Source organism: Notamacropus eugenii, chromosome 2, assembly GCF_028372415.1.
Source record: "Notamacropus eugenii isolate mMacEug1 chromosome 2, mMacEug1.pri_v2, whole genome shotgun sequence".
In the NCBI taxonomy this organism is placed as follows: Eukaryota; Metazoa; Chordata; class Mammalia; order Diprotodontia; family Macropodidae; genus Notamacropus; species Notamacropus eugenii.
The window spans coordinates 524,163,695-524,183,767 of record NC_092873.1 but is presented as its reverse complement, the minus strand read 5'-3'; the positions used below and the strand labels follow the sequence as shown (position 1 = coordinate 524,183,767).

The 20,073-nt window shown below is 44.4% G+C and overlaps 1 protein-coding gene across 1 annotated transcript in view; it reads right to left on the bottom strand.

Moving 5' to 3' along the window:
- The window catches only part of PGM1 (phosphoglucomutase 1), a 74,100-nt gene that overhangs the window by 53,312 nt on the left and 715 nt on the right, over positions 1-20,073 (bottom strand). The gene's annotated exons all lie outside the window — the stretch shown is intronic.

Genomic DNA, 20,073 nt, shown 5'->3' with positions numbered 1-20,073 from the left:
CAGCTGGCCTTTGAATGGAGAACCAACCAATCAACAAGCTTCATTAAACACTTACTGTGGGCCAGACATTGTGTTAAGTTACTAGGATACAAAAAAGGGCAAAAATAGTCTCTCCCCTCAAGGAGCTTATAAAGGGAGACAACATGTAACCAATGTGAACACGGAAGAGAGATGCAGAAATGATAAAGAGATAGATAAATAGATAGGTAAGCAGATGGATGATAGATACATAAATAGATATTTGAGATAGAGATAGATGATATAGATAATAGAAAGATAGATGGATAAATAGACAAATGATAGATATACAGAATAAACAGATAAACAGTGAGATGATAGATAGACACAGACAGACAGACAGACAGACAGACAGATAGATAGACAGAGTGTAAATGAGAGGTATTCTAAGAGGGGAGGCAGTAGTAATGGGGTGTAAGGGAATCCACTCATTTCTGAGGGATCAAAGAATTTCAGCATTGGAAGGGTAGACCTCAGATGCCTCCTAGTCCAATCATCCATGATAAAGAATCCCTCGATGGCCAAAGGCCACCCAGTCTTTGATCAAAGATTTCTGCTGAAGGGCGCCCCTGCCTCTACAGCCCATTTCATTTTGGGACTGACCCAATTGCAAGGCATTAATTCCTTTAGCTGAGCCAAAATGTCTCTCTTCCCAACTTCTACCAACTGCTCCTGGTTGGGCCCTCTGGATTCAAACAAGATCCACTGAATCTCCTTTTCCCATGACAGCCCTTTATCCTGTGATGGGACAGGGGAATAGAGAGAAGACAGTTGTTGGGCCAAGTGACTTCTGAGGTCCCTTTGAGTTCTGAGATTCTGAGGTCCTTTGATCAGTCCCCCTCAGCTGGAATGGCCAAAGTCTTCAGAAAGCCTGATAGTGGGCCCCAGGTCCATCCATGCCTCAGGCAGCAGCAGCAGGCACCACAGCTGTTTACATATTTCAGACACAGCCAATGTATGCATTTGTTTTGTGAGACTTTACTTATCTGTCATAAGGAAGAGTTTTATTTTATTTGGGGGGGGCAGGTTGTGTAGGAGATGTTAAGGGGAAAGTAATAATGATACAAAAAAGGGAGAAAAGAAAATAATGTCAATAAATCCTTAAACAGAGAGAGACAGAGGAGAGAGAGGAGGAAGGAAGAGAGAGAGAGAAATAGGGAGAGGGAGAGAAGCTCTTCCAAAGGGACACAGGCAGGCAGGGCAATGGTGGAACAACCATGTGAAACGTGAAATACACAATTAAAATAAACCCTACTCTGTGCTAGGGAAGTTCCCTCAGTCCTCTTTTCATGTTCTTTGTATAGGGAAATGTTCACACTTGCCACCATCGAGTTCATGATGATAAAAAGGAAATTTTTAAAAATAAATCTATAATACTATCATTTCTATGTTCTCTCTCACAGGTCAAAATATTTTGCTTCTGGTGCATAGACTAGATCCTCATTTATATATGGTCTGTGTTTGTTCTTCTAACCACTGGACCCTGGCTCTTCTGCTCAAGGGAGAAATGGTCCTTGGAGGGAGTGGGGGGGATCCTCTTAATCCCTGGAAGCTGTACCTGCCTCAGGAATACTTAGCTCCCCACAGACGACCTGCAACTAGCAGTGATGAGCTGGGGAGGAGAGTCCCTAAGACCCCAGAGCTGTGGCAGCAGATGTTTCCAATTTCCTAGGACCCTAGCAATGTTCCAAGGCATGCCTGTGACTCTGGAGGTAGCAAACTTCTGGGTTAGACATTACTGGCAAATAGTGGCCCTGGCCTCAGATAGTACTGGCCCCTGGAGATCCCCAGACTCACTCACTGGGGAAGTGAAAGACCATCAGTCTTCCTGAACCTTTGCAAGTTATTTATGGATCTCCATCCCTGGCATTTCTCCAATGTCTAGACTAAAGTGGCCTTTGTGGTATGCTGTCTGATCAATCAAAAAGCATTTACTATATTTCAGGCACTGGATTAGGTACTAAAGATACTCAGGTAAAAATAGTCCCTGCCCTTAGGAAGCTTCCATTCTACTGGAGAAGAAGTCATGAACACATAAGTATGTCTGTAATATACAAAATAAATTAAAGGTCAGTTTTCAGAAGGGAGGAAGTAGCAGCTGGGGAAGGTGAGCACAAGAATCAGGAAAAGCACAGTAAATGGTATTTCAGCTGAACTTTGAAAGAAACCAGGGATTTCAATTCCCTTGCTCAGCATGATTAATAGGGCCAGCGCTTGGTCACACCCAGGCAGATGAATTAGCCTAAACTCTAAATGCCCCAATGGAACTGTTTGTTCTTATGGCCAACATCTGTTCACAAAAACCTTTTCATTGGGTTGTCTGTCACTCTCAGTCCCCACCACCAAGCAGTTGATAGGAAAGACTGACATCTCCTACCCCTATCCTTCCTTCCCCCACCCTCCTCGTCTCTCCCTCTTGGAATGACAGCCCCCTTCAAGTTAGGAAGACTCATCTTCATGAGTTCAAATATGGCCTCAGACATTTGAGAGCTGTGTGACCCTTAGCAAGTCACATAACCCTGTTTGCCTCAGTTCCCTCATCTGTAAAATGAGTTGGAGAAAGAAATGGGCAAAAATAACTCGTATTTCTGCCCTAAAAAAATCAAAATGCGGTCCAGAAGAGTCAGATACAACTGGAAAATACTAACATCAACAACAATTAAATCTGGTTGATTGATATCAGCTGATAATCCTAGGGGGAAAGCACACAAGTGGAGACTGAGAAACTGGAGCCCTGAGGGGCAACATAGGAACCGTCTAGTGGGGAGATACCTGGGAGTGAGAATGAGGACTGGGGAGAACAGACGAGGAGCAGGGGCTACAAACATAATCACATACACGCTCACATGCATCCATGGATATTTCCCCCAGATGTCTGTGCATATAGAGAGAGATTCCCCAATTACAACGTAAGATCCCTGAAGGCAGTGACTGTCCTTTGCCTCTCTTTGTGCCTCCCACATAGTAGGCCCTTAACAAATACTTGCTGATTGACAGAGAAGGCTGACTGTCCAGGGATGACTTATTCCCGACTTATAACACATATTTGCCTCCACATATATCATGATCCAAATAAACCGACCTTCTTCAAAGTGAAACACGCAGAACCAGGAGGACAATGTATACAATAATCACACTGATTTGTACGATATCCAAGTTCTGTTCCAGAGGACCAACAATGATGTTACCCATCATGTGACAGAGGAAGAGAGGGAGGAAGGGAGGGAAGAAGGGAGGAGGGAAGGAAGGAAAAGAGGGAAGAAGGAAGGAGGAAAGGAGGGAGGGAGAACAAAGATAGGAATGCTAGAACCAAAAAGAAAAGAAAGAAAAAAGGGCCAATGGAGCATTTTTAGAGTCACAAAACTGTTCAAAAGGAGACAAACAAGCAGGACAGCTTTGAAACTAATGTGTTGAATTTATCATATTCTTTTAAAAATTCAATCTGCCTATCATAGAAATTGGTTGGTTGTTGTCCGTCTTAAAAGAGCACCAAAATGACGTCACCATGATAAAGTGAAATTGCAGCGTGCCCGACTGTGGCTGATCAGACCAACACGACCTCGGAATGCTCTGCCGCAGGTTGGGCACAGATTGTCTGTATGAATATTTGGGATGAATATCCCAAATCTGCACATCCTGCATTGACTTTGTGCTATCTCAATCCTGCTTTGCTCATAGAGCACAGCACCCTTTCTGATGTGGGCACACCATGCTGAGCGGTCCTGTGCCAGTGTCTCCCATGTTGCACCGTCAAATTCAAAATTCTTGAGAGAACAGAGATTGGTAGTCTCATGTGCAATCCTCTTTTTTGTCCTGTAATTTGATTTAGTTTTTTAATTATATGATAACAAAGAAATAACTTTAATCTTTAAAAAAAAAAACAAACAGACTTTTTGCTGTTTCTCACACAGAACAATCCATTTCCAGCCTCCGCATTTTTGCAATAGTTGTCCCCCATGCCAGGAGTCCTGACCCTCCTCACTTCCATCTCTTAGAATTCCTGGTTTCTTTCAAGGCTCGGCTGAATCTCCACTTCTGGCCTGAAGCCTTTCCTGACCACCACCCTCCCCAGCTGCTCATTCCTTCCTTGGAAAATCCTTGTGTATCAATTCTATCAATATACACATTTTGCATATTTCCATCCATTTACACATTGTTTCCCTTGGCTGAATTGTACACACCTTGAGGGCAGGGCTTTTCACTTCAGTCTCTGCGGTCTGAGTCCCCAGTACAGTGTCTGGCACACAGACATTTAAGGAATGCTTGCTGATTAACTGATTGATTCCTTGGTCTAGCAGCTAACTTTCCCACCCCCAGCCCTGTGAATTTGGGCCCTTTACAGACACTACCTAGCTTTTGGAAAGACACTTACTTTCCCCTCCCCTGGGCCTCCTGTGACCCAGGTAACCATCACCTTTTTCCTGTTTGGGGCTTTCCTAATCATTAACACAGGCAGACCCTGCCTCAGGTGAGACATGACTGTACAAAGGATGGCCATGGTTTTGAGTATCAAATACTCAAAGCAGAGGATTAAGGGAAATGCTATCGGAGCTGTTAGAGGTCCCTGATGATCCAAGACAGAAGAATTTCAGGAGAACATAACATTTGGTTACAAGGAGCTGAGGGGATCCGGGGTCAAACAGGATGTTGAGGAGAAAACTCTTGGCCCATTGTCATAGCTCAGATGACAACATGACCTCTGCCCCAAGCCATACAGTGTTCAGCACCTAGTAACCACTAAATGACTGCTTTGGTTCACCCGGAAACTTCTAGCCTGGGGCTCTCTTTCAGCAAGTGAACATTTTATTAAAAGAATGCCCTCTCCCACATTTCTAGATACCTGTTTTTCTGGTGGAAAACAGCAGATCAGGAAATAAGATGAAAAAAGGGAGCTGATTCTCCATACCAGGTTTCAGCCCCTTAGCGTCCAGGGCTAAGAAGTTCTGAGCAAGGAATCTCAACACCCGGACCTTCTCCTCTACCTGCCTTCTCTTGCTGTGGGCTAACCCTGCCCTTACCTTATTCTCCTTTCAGGGTTTCAGAACATTCAGTCGAAACTCTGGTTTTCTACAGTAAGTTACAAGCATCCAAATTCTGCTATGTTCCCCCTTGGGGCCTCAGTTTCCTCATCTGTAAAATGAAAGAATACTTGGTGATATGCCAAGTCCCTTCCAGCCTTCAAACCTGTCATTTTCAGGGGGTCCTCCACTTCACCTCACGAAGGCCTGGGTTCAAATCCTGTTTTTCATGCTTATTGCCAGCTCTAAATCTATGATCCTATAAATTCAATGACCCAAGTTTGAATCTCCATTCTGGTACTTAGAAGGTGTGTGGCTTTGGATGAGTCACTTCTCCCTCTAAATCTTATGATTCTCTGAGGAACTGGGGGTTCCAATGGACAGGACACCCAAAGATAGAGAGAACTGCAAAGTTCCTCCCATCTGCTTCCAAGGAACTCTGTCTGGGGAGTTTCTTCCTCTCAGTACAAAAATGGGAGCAGGGGCTAATAGAGAAGAGCCCAGCTAGGAGGGCAGACAGCACCAGAGGTCAATGCTGACATACTCAACGAAGCTCTGAAGCAGGAGGGTTCTATTTTCACCAATCATCTTCCAGCAGTTTCAGAGATGAGGGCAGGAGCTGAAGACCCTGACTAGGTTCAGTCATGTCTGTCAACCAACTCAGCCCAAAGTACCGTCTCTCACCTTCTGATCACCCTCTTCCCAGTTCAAGCCGAAGAAGGAAGTTTCTACCATCAGTTTCTCTCTCCAGGTCACTAAATTTTCTCATTCTTCTGACCATTTAAGAAGCTAGGGGACATAGTATATAGGATGCTTGACTTGGAATTCAGAAAGACCCGAATTCAAATTCTGCCTCAGACACTTAGCTCACCATTAGATTGTAAACCCCCCCTGAGGGCAGAGATTATCTTTTGCCCGGCACATAGTATGCACTTAACAAAGGGTGATGGATTGATTTGAGCTGTGTGACCCTGGGCAGTTATTTAACCTTGCTGCCTCAGTTTCCTTATCTGTAAAACGAGTTGGAGAATGAAAGAGCAAAACAATCTAGTATCCTTGCCAAGAAAACCCCAAATGAGGTAATTAAATTTTTTATAAATGAAAAACAACTGAACAAGAAAAAACCTCAAATTAGGCCTCCTCATAAATGGTGACCTATTTCTAACTCAGATTAAAACGAAACAAAACAAAATAAAAACTCAAATGCACACTTCAATCACGGAAGGCAAAATAAACAACATACACATTTTCCCATCATCCACAAACAGTTCTGTGGTTTCTGTTTTCTCAATCATATCCTTCAAAACTCTGAAAAGCCATCCTTTGAGGAGAGTGGCAGGGCACATCCTCCCGCTACCCCCTACCCTTGGTCCCTGGAGCTGCTCTCTCAGACCCTTTCACCAGGATAGTTTCTCTCGGCCCCCAGAACTGACCCAAGCCAATTGTTCTCAACAGTGTTCTCGGGCCTTTCAGACCCTGAAAGGCCAGCAGACAATGGGCAGTTCCTTCCCTGTGCACAGGGCTCCAGCCCCAATAAAAGTGAGCTACTATGACAGTAATGGGCATTTACACATTCAGGAGATTCACCTGCAAGGGCGGATCAACAAGTACCTTGTGCCCAGAAAGCAGGGACAGGATCAGAGGAATTAAGGGAGGATTGAGGGGAGGGCAGACAGGTTGATGGGAAAGGCTGACTTGCGGGCTAGGGAAGCCTGTGGGTCCTCCTTTGGGTCGAGCAAACACCTCCAACAGAGCCTCCTCTGGGAAGTAAGTTGTACCTCATAAGCTCTGTAACAAGTACTAACTTCATCTTTAACCACTGAGTGAATACTAAAAACACCACCACCACCAAAATACCCCCACAAACAAGAGTTTGCAGTTGGTTGCCCTCATGCAAGATGTAGCATGATGTACTAGCAAAGATGCTGGCCTTAGGAGCAGACATGGTGGAATTCTGGTGATTAGCTACATGATCTTGGCCAGGAGGATGGATTCCTAAATTCAAATCCTGGAAATCCAGGAAACACCTGGATTCAAATTTTGCTTCTGATACTGTGTGGCCCTGGACAAATCATTTTAAACTCTGCCTCAGTTTCCTCATCTGTAAAATGGGGGTGATTATAAAAGCACCAACCTCACAAAGCTGTTGTAAGGAACCAGTGAGATAACAGATGCGAACTGTTTTGCAGAAATTAAAGTTCAATCTAAATGGTAGATAATACTAAGTCACTTTATGTCTTTTAAGCACCAGTTTCACTAGATTCTAGAGGTAGAGATGGAAAGGATATCAGAGGCCATCTAGTTCAGCCTTCTTATCTTGCAGAAGAGGAAACTGAGGCCCAGGGAGGCGAATGTCACACATGTAGTTAACATAAAAGGCAGAATTTGAAGCCAGAATCTCCTTCTCCAGAGCCCACACATTCTTCTGTTTCCTCTGCCTACCTCAGTTTCCTCATCTGCAAAAGAGGGATAAAGATGCTCACTCTAGCTTTTCCCTCTCAGGAGGGTTACAAGGAAAGTCTTTTGTAAACCCACAGGAACAAGAAATGGGAATGACCCGTCCTCACTCAAACAGAGGCACTTTATCCCGATGACATGCATGCAGACAGATTCAGGTGCCTGGAACACATTGTCAGGCAAACTTCACCTCCATTCCAAGCCCCTATGTGCAAGAAGCTGGAACTAAGGGAAGTCATTTCTCCCCTTCCTCTGGCTACTGCAACAAGACGAATTTGCTTTCATCCCTTTGTACGTGGAGGGGTATAGAAAGAAGTCATTTGGAGCGATTTTTCAATCATTTGTGAGTGTAGGGTTCCCTCTTGTGGCCCAATATGGAAAGACAGAGAGGTGGGAGGCATGTAGCCATCCATCCCCACCCAATGATGGAGGGTGTGCCAGAGGCTCCCAAAGCTGGAAGGGGCTGCCTCATTTAACAGAAAAGGAAACTGGGCTCAGAGATTGGGAACAACTGGCCCAAGGTCACACCCAGAGACGGCTCCTGAGCAGCCAGGATTCCAACTAAGGTCGTCGGAACCCAAATTAAATGAACTCCTTTACCACACACTCAACAAGCAACGGTCATGCTCCTTCTCTTACTAAACCAACTTTGATGAAGTACCTATTATGTGCCAAGTTAGAGGTGACCCAGCTAAAGGAAGAAAGGAAGGAAGGAAGGAAGGAAGGAAGGAAGGAAGGAAGGAAGGAAGGAAGGAAGGAAGGAAGGAAGGAAGGAAGGAAGGAAGGAAGGAAGGAAGGAAGGAAGGAGGGAGAGAGGGAAGGAAAAAAAGAAGGAAAGGAGGGAGGGAAAGAAAGGAGGGAAGGAAAGAAAGGAAGAAAGAAAAAGAAAGTGAGAGAAGTCTTTACCCCCAAAACACTTTACTTTCTACTTTATGAAAATATTTTTGCCAGATATGCTGGGAAATACAACGATATAAAGAATATGGCACCTGCCTCCCAGGTTAAGTGTGGTTATATAATTAAGACACAAAATGTTGGTGTGGATAGGGTCTTAGATTTGGAGTCCTAATGACATGTCCTGTCAGTTGAGAGGTGCGTGGTCATGATCAAGTCCCTTTACCACTCTGAACCTCAGTATCTTCTCCTGTACAGTGGAGCCCCTACCTGATACATTTGCTGGGAGGGCCAGTCAAGGACAGGTATATAGATGCAATCTTAATTGCTAGAAGGAGCACTCATCATACAGAAGGCTAGCCCAACATCTCTGGATATTAATTCATCATATTCATGCCAGCCCCCAAACATGATTTCCCCAAAATGTTGCTCCCCTGTTGGGAAAGGCAGAGAAAAGGTAAGAACTCTCCAGTCAACCTATGCAGTCAGGCTCTGCCACCCTCCAAAGACTTTCCTGACAATTTATCCCTAGACAAACTTGGGTTCTTCATCGTGTCCAGTGTAAGACGTACAGATCAAAGTGGGTCTTATAAATAGAGCCCTCTATTTTAAAAATGAATAATAAATGATAAACGTTTAAAAAGTAAACAGAGCCTCCCAACTTCATGGCCCCTTGCCAGATAGTGAGTAGCCTGAGAGGAGGCAGTGACTGATAAATATGGACCACTTTCCTCCCACACGTCCCTCCTACTAATGCAGGGGTCAGGTTTGGAATCTCTGTTTTGTCAGAAACCTCAGGCAAACTCTCTGGGCCTCAGCCCCTCCCTTGCAGCACTCTATGGACAATCTCAGAGTGGAATCTGTGTTTTACCAGCTTCTGCCATGCCTGGATTTCTGTCCCTTCTCATTTCTGCCTCCAGGCTTCCCTGTCTTCCTTCAGATCCTGCCCCACCCTGCTCCAGGCCAGCCAGCTCACCTTCAGAGCTCATCTCCTGAGCCCATCTCCCATGATCTCTCCTTAGCGTAAGCACTCTGGTGGTCCAGTAATTATCTGCATGCTGCCTCTCCCATAACAGATCTTAATCAGGACAGGGACTGATTTTGCCTTTGTGTCCCAGACTATAGTTCCTTTATAAAAGGAGTTAATGGATTTAGGAGAAAGAATTCTAAGAATTAGGTACCCTAGGTTCCAGTCCTAATTCTGCTACTTGCTTGACATATGACCTTCAGGGTACAAATCTCTGGGCCTATAGTCACCTTGTTCAATTTAATTTAATAAGCATCTGTAAACATGTACCATGCTCCAGGCACTGTACTGGGCCTATAAAATAATAAAGAGCCAATATTTATATCTGTCTTCAGGGTGTGTAAATTCTTTTATTTAATCAACTCTGGGAGGTAGGTGCTATTATTATGCCCATTTTACTGATCAGGAAACTGAGGCAGATGGCAGTTACATGACTTGCTCAGGGTCACACAGCTACTGAATCGTCTCAGGGTCTATTTGAACTCAGGCTGTCCTCACTCCAAGTCCAACGTTCTATCCACTGCATAAACTAGTTTCCTCTGCCAGATCTAAAATTCTGCCTTCAAAATGGTCTCCACATTCAAGGAAATTCAAAGGTGTTGCCTCTAAAAACCACTGCCAGCAGAACCTGAGCAAGAGGCTGTTGCTGGTACGGTCGTTGGTATGAATCCTCGGAATCATTCAAGACTAAATCTGATTTGTCAGGTACTCAGGGGATGAGCCTCTCGTGAGCACTGATTCTCCAAATACCAAGGGCTAGGACCTGGTGAGAAAAAGCTGGAGTCCTTCCTAAAATTGTTTTGAGTTCCTCCCAATTATTTGTTTAGAATCACTGATCGTTAAATAAATTATGAAACTGATTATAATTACACTGATTAAAGGTAACTGATTGGAAGGAATAAGGGGTCCAGAAAACAAAAGGAGAAGAAAATAAAACCTCACCCTGGATAGCTGGAAGAGAAGAACCTTCTGTCCATTACTTAAGAATTTGGGGACTGAAAATTTATTAATATTATTTTACCATTTAACAAACAGACAGTTTTCTCACTTATACTTTGGAGGGGCTTTAATCCAATCCCACAATTCCTCTCTTGGCTTCCCACCAAACAGAGCTGCTGCTCCTGTACACCACCTGTTGCCTGGGCGAAGCTTCCTAAAGGTCAGGCACAGAGACGCAGTCTGGCCATTTTTAACATTCAGCCTGGAGTTGTGGAACAAGCCCTGGATTTAAAGTCAGAACACCTGGGTCTGAATCCTGTATAATGCCTGGTACACAGGAGGTGCTTAATAAATGTTTATTATTTTATTTTCATCTAGTTCTATTAACATCATGTACTAGGCACTGTGCTTTGCTTTGGAAATACAAAAATGCCCTCAGGAACCTGCATTCTTTTGGATACAGGTAATAAAAATTTGGGGGGGAGGCAGGACTTGAGGGGGCTGGCATTCTAAGAGGTAGAGACAAGGGCATCCTGGGCATGAGTCCCACCAAGGTCACATGGGGAATGCCACACGGAAGAAATCCTGGGCACAGGACCTACCAAGGTCACACCAAGAATGCCCTGGGTGAGGGAGGGGCTGATACTGACCCATATTAGTGAGGGGATCACTGATAAGTCCCATCCGGAGCAGCCTTAGTTTCCTTATTAGTAAAATGGGGATATTAATATCTGGACTACCCAGCTGACAGGATTGTCATGAGCCCCAAGTGAGATGATGTACTGTATGTGGAAGTTATTTATAAACTTCAAAATGTCATGCATATGTTCATGGGAATGATCAGATACAGTGTCAAGCCCATAGTAAGGGGCTGAATAAGACATGAACCAAAAGTCTTAGTGCAGAGTTAAGCTATGAATGCACTAAGACAATATACACAATGGCTACAACATTGTAAATACAAAGTATCAAAAAAACAAAAAAACCTGAACCTGTAGAAGTGGGGGGCCATGCAGACGGAATACGGTATACACAGTCAGAGCTGGTGGATGTCATGGTCCATTTGGATGAGCAACTTTTTGCTCTTTCTTTTTCATTCTTTGCAATGAGGGATGACTCTCTAGGTAGATAAACGTGGAGGGAGAGCCAGGAAGGAAGGTGATCATGGGGTCATATACAGATTTAAAGCCTAAAGGGATTTTGGAAGTCTTCTCATTTTACAAGTGCGTAAACAGAGACATAAAGTGACTTGGAGAAGTGACAGAGCTGGGATTTGAACTCTGATCCCTTAACTCCAAGTTTAGTGGGAAAGTTGAAGGTTTTTGAAAGGACCTCTCTGGGGAACTTACCAGAGGGCATAGATAAGAACAGGTAGTCCTGGGAATGAGTCCCACCTGGAGGGAAGGCCTGTACAGAGCACTGGAGTCCTCAGGCTGCTGGGGTTCTGCCCACCCTACCTTGGTCCTTTAAAGCTGCCTATAGAGCTTCCTGGGGCTGGCAAATCCTCCTGGGTCCCCAAACACAAGCCTGGTGTCCATAGGATGGCCCTGTCCAATCAGGGCACTGAGTACTGACATTGAGAAGGGATGGAGAGAAGAGAGTGGCCTCTGTTGCCCGGTGACCAGAAATCCCCAAGAGACAATCAAACCATCCTCCTTGAGAGGACAGCTCAGTGGTACAGGGCTGAGAATGCTGGACCTGGAGTCAGAAAGATCTGAATTCAAATCCCAATGAAGAATCATCTCTACCCTCCAGATAGGTCATTTTATGTATAGCCAACCATTCCCTTCCAAGACCATCTTCATTTCTGTTTCCAGTGACCAGAATGCCCTTTCTCCATCATATCTACTCCAGTTAGAACTTTTTGGACCATTCTTCAAAACCCAGCTTAAAGGCTACCATCTTAACACAGGCCTAACACATAGTAAGCATTTAACCAATGTAGCTTCAGTCGTTCATTCATTCATTCATTCATTCATTCATTCCAGCCTTTCCCAGCTCTCACCCAGAAAGGCACCTTCCCCTCCTTCCAATTTTATCCCTTTCTCTTATGGACTTGCATATCCAATGCTGTAGGAGGGCAGGGTAGCTCTGATGGCCCATCTCTGTACAAGGGGTACCTGAAGTTTGTGATCTAGGCCAAGTCCAGTGGCCTTTTTAGTCTGCATCCTTCCTGATCTCTGTAAGTCTTGACTCTGTTGGCCACCTCCAATTATGAGTTATTTTCTTCACCCTTGATTTTAGAGACACCAAACTCTCCTCACTCTCCTTCAACCTTGCTGATGGCTCCCCCTTGCTCTTTTTCACAGGCTCATCTTTGGGACCTTTATTGTGAGCATCCCCCAAGTTCTGTCCTCAGCCTCCACTCTGTTCTCTCTACACTCCCTCCCTTGCAAACCTCATTTGCCCTCTTGGCTTCAAACATCATCTCTATGAAGATAACTCATATGTGTATATACATACAAGTACACACAAACACATATATATCTAGTCCTAATTCCTCTTCCAAACTCCTCACCTGCATTGCCTACAGGACAATTCCACCTGGATGTTCCAGCAGCAAAATCAACATGGCGACCATACAGAAAGCACACTAGCTTGGGATCAGAGGACCGCCTTTGCCAGACTGAAATTACTCCATGCCTCCTGCATCTGCCCTTTGCTTCCTTATTAATGCTGTTCACAGAATTGGTGAGTTGGAAGAGAGAAAGGGACCTCATGTTTGGGACCTCCAATCCCCTCTGCATGAAAGGAATCCTGATGAGGTCACACCAGCCAAGCCTCCATTCCCTCCCCTTGGGATTTGTTTGGAAGGTCCCTAGTCTAAAATGGCCAGTTTGGCAACTTCTATCCCTGCAGTGGCGTCTGCCCCTTGGAACTAAACAAATGAGTGTAATTCCCTCCTCCCTTTGACAGCCAGTCATTCAGATATTTGAAGATAGTTAGCCTAGCATGGCTTCTGAAGTCATACCTAGCTTGATAGTCCAAATAGTGTATATTCTTGTTAGCTGAATTTCCGCCTCAGTGGACAGCATGGGGTGCCTTGAAATTTAATATTATTTAACAAATGTTGATTTATTTGAATAATCCCCCTACTATACAAAATTATGCTCCATGAAGGCAGGTGCCCATCTTGCCTAAACTTCGAAAGTCCCCCAATGTCTAGCACAGAAGGTATTTAATAAATGTTTGTTGAATAGGTTTCCCCTTCTAAGATAACTTCCACATTATAGGCCAGAGGAACTTAACAAGTGAATTCAATTCATTAAGCTTTTACTTTATGCCAGGCATTGATCCAGATGATGGAGATACAAAAATGAAATGGAACATAGGCATACATAGATAATAAGTATATACCAAATGTATACAGAGGAAAGAGAGCACAGACTAGGAGATCAAGAAGACGGCTGCCTTTGTAACATCCTGCTCTCTAAACTAGTCTTCAGGCTCAACAGGTATTGTACTCCATTTTCGAAGAGTGGCTGGTCCCCACCAATTACATCATTGTTATCATTATAAAAATACCATTATAAGATACATATAATACAAAATATATCATTATGAAAACCATAACACATTGGCATAGTACTTTAAGGTTAACAAGGCACTTCCTTCTGAAGGTGGGCAGTAGAGTTATTCCTAATCCCATTTTACAGATGAAGAAACTGCAGCTCAAAGCATCCACTTGTTTAGATTCTCATCGAGGTCTCCTAACTTCAGATCCAAGCCTCTCCAGTCAATCCCATAAGTGTAGGTGATACAGTTTGGAGAATCCTTAGGGACTGAGCCAAATGATATCTTTTAAAAGAGGAAGGTCCCAAAATAGGTTATTTTGGAAAAGGTCAAGAAGGCATTGCCAGCTACCTGCTCCCACACCTGCTTTCCTCATTGGTATAAAGCCTTTGAGAGGCACATCTTTAATCAAAAGTCAAATGGGTCTTTAAGAGCACCTTTCTCCACTGAACGACATCCTGCAGGTCACTCAGAAGCCTGAGGGGTGTAGAGGATGCAGGATCCTACTGTGACCTCTGCTTGTGGATCTGAAGAAAATCTTTGACTTGCTAGAGCGAAAAGCACTCTCTCATATATAGAATTCCAGCCCAGAAGGAAACACCGAGGAAACTTTATTCAATAATTTGCTGAGGGGTGATGATAAGCAAGGTATTCAGCAAAGAAATGGGGATTCGCCAAAGGTGTTTGCCTGGGTCCCAGAAAGTTGTCATAAGGTAAGGGGCAAACAAAAGAAGGATTTCCTATGGAAGGTGAGGCTCTCCAACCCCCTGGAAAAACTGTCAGATAAAATGTCTGGGAAGGAATGTTGGATTTAGAGTCAAAGCAACTGGGGTTCAAATCCAGTTCTGCCACTTGCTACTCTGGTTTCCTCATTGGTAAAATGCGGGGTTTGGTCTAGATGACCCTGAAGCCCCGTCCAGTTCTAGACATATGATCCAATGACCCTAGCAAGTCAATGAACTTTCCTAGGTTTCAGTTTCCTCATCGGTAAAATGAAGAGTTTAAATTAGATGTCCCTTATAAATCTATGATCTTATGATAATGATATTTAGAAACCACAAAGTCTCTCCTTAGTGAAATATCAAATATCAAAAGAATAAAAAGACTGTTCTACCCACCCCCACTGGGGAAGGATGGGGAGGGGGAGCACATTCTGCTTTAACAACATGCAGCCCAATGGATAGCCCATTAAGATATGTATCTTTGTGATAACCACCAGATAGGGTCTGCAACTTAATAGCTGCATGAGCTTAAGCAATCCAATTCATTTCAACAAGCATCAGCAACTGAGGCAAAAAGCTAAAGAGTTCTTGACTTGAAGAAGCTTCAAGTCCACTAGTCAGGTAATTGACCTCTCTGGGACTTATTGCCTCATTTAAATCACTTAGGGGGACTGTGAGGCCCCTCCCTTAATCCTATGAGTTTCAGATTCTCCAACCATAAAATAGAGATAATAATGTTTACATCTTTCTGAAAGATAAATGTGAGTCCTTATTGCCATAGTGAGGGGTCTAGGCAGATAATAAACTAAGATCAGCACTGAACCAGAGAAGAGAATTAATCTAGGTAGTTGATAGAGAACTGGTCACAATGAGGAAGACCTGGGCTCATGCCACCTCTGTAACATCACTCCTCAGTGCCTCACAGAACTCTAAGAGTATAAATTGTCAACGAGGTAACAATTGGCATCAATGAGGAGTGTTTCCTCCCTGGGGTGCTTCCTACATGACAACTTCACAGATTCAGACTGAAAACAAAGCAAAAAAAGTCCTGCTAGCATTCTATGTTTGTGAATGTTGGAGCATCGTATTGTCAGAAAAAGAAAAATTACAACCAAAAGACATAGGGTTAGTGTCAACAAGCTATGATATGATTAGTGAATGTGAGTCGGTGCTAAGCAGGGTATGAATTACTATCTAGCAAGTCAGAACATCAAGTGAGGGCACAGCTCAAAATCGACCTCAAATTAGAAGGCTAAAGAGAAGAAGACAGGCATGAGGCTTTGATCTCAGAGATGATCCACAGCCAAATGTGTCTCCCTCCTGTAGTTGAAAAGAGGGAAAGTTATACATGTGGAATATTTGTCAGGTATAATCAATGTGATGATTGACTTAGCTGCACTTTAAAAAAAAAATCTTCATTACAAGGAAAAACATTTAAGGTATGGAAAGAAGAGAGGTGTATTTGGATATCAATGTGACATAAAAGCAAAAAATCTGGAATAAAATTCAAAGGCAGTAAAGAAAGAGTCCAGTTATATCAAATGAACTATTTAAATAAACTGAGGTCCTGAAATGGAGAGTGGACAAATAAATTGACATATGCTGCTAGGGAGAAGAAATGGAAGCAGAGACATATTCCAGGGCTCAAAGATCATTGCAAACAGCAACTGCAGACATGAAATTAAAAGATGCTTGCACACTGGCAGGAAAACTATGGCAAATCTGAAGAGCATGCTAAAAAAAACAGAGATATCACCTATATGGACAGACAAAGGTCCATATGGTCAAAGCTATGGCTTTTCCAGTAGCCATGTATGAGTGTGAGAGTTGGACTGGAAGAAAAGCTGAGCACAGAACCAGCACTTTCAAACTGTGACACTGGAAAAGACCTTTGAGAGTCCCTTGGATAGCATGATCAAAGCAGTCAGTACTTTAAGAAATCAATTCAGACTATTCATTGGAAAGCCAAATACTGACATTGACACAGAAATACTTTTGGCTGCATAATGAGAAGAAAGGAAAAGACACTAATGTTGGGAAAGACTGAAGGCAAAAGGAGAAGGGGACAGTCGAGGATGAGATGGATAGATAGTGTCATGGAAGCCACAAACATGAACTTGGACAGACTCTGAGAGATGGTGGAGGACAGAAGAGCCTGGCATGCTATGGTCCATGGGGTCACAAAGAGTCTGACATGATTGAATAACAATAACAACCACAAAAATCACTATTTCCTACGGAAGTTTACCCAGTGCAAAGCAATCACCACAACCAGGAGGGCAAAAAAGCCTCAGTCAGAAAACAGCAAGCAAGGGCCAAACCTAAAACAACATAAACTACCACGCGAATCTTCCTGAGGAGGATGACGTTCTGGGGAAGGAAGAAAGGAAGAAAAGGAAGAGAGGAAAGGGAAGGAAGGAAGGAAGGAAGGAAGGAAGGAAGGAAGGAAGGAAGGAAGGAAGGAAGGAAGGAAGGAAGGAAGGAAGGAAGGGAGGGAGGGAGGGAGGGAGGAAGGGAGAGAGGGAGGCAGGAAGGGAAGGGAAGGGAAGGGAAGGGAAGGGAAGGGAATTGCACATATAAGATGTATGTAAACAGAAACAGTATAAATGGAGCATAATCTCCGCAGCAAGGCATAAGCAGTGGGGAATATTAAGAGAGGCTCCTTGCAGAAGGTGAGATTTTAGCTGGGATTTGAAGGAAGCCACAGAAACCAGGAGGCAGAGATGAGGAGCAAGAGAATTCCAGGCATGGGGGACAGAGAAAATTGCTGGAGTCAAGAGATTGTCTGTGAGAGCACCAGCAAAAAGGCCAGTATCACTAGATCATAAAGGACACAGAGAGAAATAAGACTGAAAAGAAGGAAGGGATGTGGTCATGAAGAGATTTCAGTGCCAAACAGAACATTTTATACTGGATCATGAAGGCAATAGGGATTCCCTGGAGTCTATTAGCTAGGGAGTGTCATGTGGTCAGACCAGTGCTTTAGAAAGATTTATTTTACATCTGAATGGAGGAGGGACTAGGGTTGAGAGACTTGAGTAAGGAAACAAACCCAAAGGCTGATGATGACTTGGGGGGCTGGGATGAGCAGAAAGAAGGGAACATATACCAGATGTTGTGAAGGCAGAAACAAAACCTGGCCATAGACTGGCTCCATGTGGGAGTTGAGGATGCCACCGAGGTTGTAGAAGGATAACAGTCTTCAACCATCATGGTGAAGTGCAGAAGGTGGTAAAGTTTGGGGGGAAAGATGATGAGTGAAATGTCTATCCCACTTGGAGGGTAGGAAAGGGGTTAGGACTGGATGAAGAAATGCAAGATCTGCACAGAGGTGACGATTGAACACATAGATGTTAGACACTGAGTTAGAGATCAGGGAGAAGAGAGGTCAAAACAGAGTCAGGGTTAAGTGGGTGAGACTCAGAGGCAGCTCTGGGAAAGGATGTGGAGGAGTGGATAGTCAGGTAGGCACAGAAGGAGGAAAGCCAATGAAGTACACTGGACAAGAAGATAGAGAAAGATTGGATTCCTCAAAGAGAAGGTGGGGGAGAAGAACTTAACACTAGTGAAATCTCAGATCTACCAAAACACAAATAAATAAGCAGGCCACGCCAACCACAGTCAAAATTCTCTTCCGGATTCCAAGAAAGGAAACAAAAGCCTTGTTAACAAATAGTTATATAATCTCCGAGGTGTCTTGACTAAGGGGAGGGAGAGCTGGGCTCTCAGGAAAACTCAAGCCCAAATTCTGCCTCAGATACTAGCAGAATACCCCAGAAAAAGTTTCTGGTCCTGAGGCAACACTCTAAGACTTATTTACTAAAGCATTAGGTGTGGCTAGGTGATGCAGTGGATAGAGCACCAGTGCAGGAGTCAGGAGGACCTGAGTTCAAATCTCACCTCAGACACTTGACACTCACTAGCTGTGCAACCTTGGGCAAGTTACTTAACACCAGTTGCCCCATTCTGGGTCATCTCCAGTCATCCTGATGAATATCTGTTCACTGGCTTCAGATGGCTCTGGAGGAGAAGTGAGGCTGGTGACCTCACTCAAAACAAAGCCAAGTGCAAATCATGTCATCATTTCTCTGAAGGCACGGTGTTCTTCGGCAACGAAGGACGAACCCACATTCGGTATTCTTATAATTCAGCTGGTCCATGTGGAGCGTGGAGAGTCTTTTTTCATTTTTCTAAGTCTATCATTTTAATTCTTTCATCAACAAAGATTATTTTAAAGTTAATCGGCTCCTCCCCCTCCCCCCCCAGAGGGCCACTTTTCCAATCAGGAATCTTGGAGTCAAGACCTGGTTCGGACACCTGAAGTCACAGTAATCACTGCTCTCCCTGCCCTGGGCAGTGCTCTGTAAGACTCTACACTTCATATCTGGTACAGATCTGCACGTAGCAAGCTCCCAGTCCTTTAAAACAACAACACAAGTGGACAGTTCACTGAAGTTCCAGGTGCCAAGTGGTCACTAGCAACCAGAGAATGAAACCAAGTCTGACCAGATTTAAGCAGAAATCTGAGGTATTGCAGCAGCTTCTCAGGGGCCTAACAGTTAGCTCAAAGACACTGTACCTGATCAATGAGACTCAGTTTACCTCTTCATAAAATAGAGGTAGTCATAGGATTAGAGAATGGGAACCTTTATTTTTAAAAGGGAGGCGGCTCAGAAAGAACCATTCCAGTTCCACTCTAACCCATAGAATTATCTATGTGCCTTCACGTATGTGTGTGTGTCTGGGGGGTGGGGTTATAGAGTGCTGTCCAATGTAAGTTATCTTTAGGGAGTGGCCATAAGGTTGGTCTTTATAAAGTGAGGCCAAATTTAGATTGTGGAGGTTTCCAAAAAAACCAAAGCAAACCCTGAAAGCCCACTGGTTCAATTCAAGTGTACCCTGAGTTCTAGATCTGAAATGCTCAAGTGAAGCTGCTTTTTGAGGAACCCTGGCAGCAGGCTGTTCTCTAGCGGGGATCCCTGGGCACAGTGTTATCTGGTGGGTCCTCCATTTCTTGAGCTCCTGGCCTTGCTCCAAGCTTGGAGCACCCAGGCCCCAGCACATCCTAACCTGGCTGGTTTATCGGCCTCGGCAGCAGGTAGCAAGGCCTCCCCAGTTAGGCCCGGGATGGCTTAGTGTGAGCGGCGGGGTTCGAGAGGAGTGGGTGCCTGACCCGACCCGCCTCCCAGCCCCGTTGCATAAGAGTGCCTAAGAGTGCGCTAATAAAAATGTGGGGAGAGATCCAGATATATGACCGGGAGTGGAAGTGGGATTGGGAAAGCTTCCCTCCCCCGGGTGCCAGACACAGGCTAGCGAGGTTGGTGGAGGGAAGAGCTTGCAACCCCGGGAACAGAAAGACCCAGGAAGACACGGGGTGCGCGCTGGTGCCCCAATCCCTCCCGGGATCCCGGGCGGGGGCCCAGGCCTCACCCCAGCTCGGGCCGGAAGGCGCAGTCCAGTAACACAATCTCAGGGAAAGGTTACT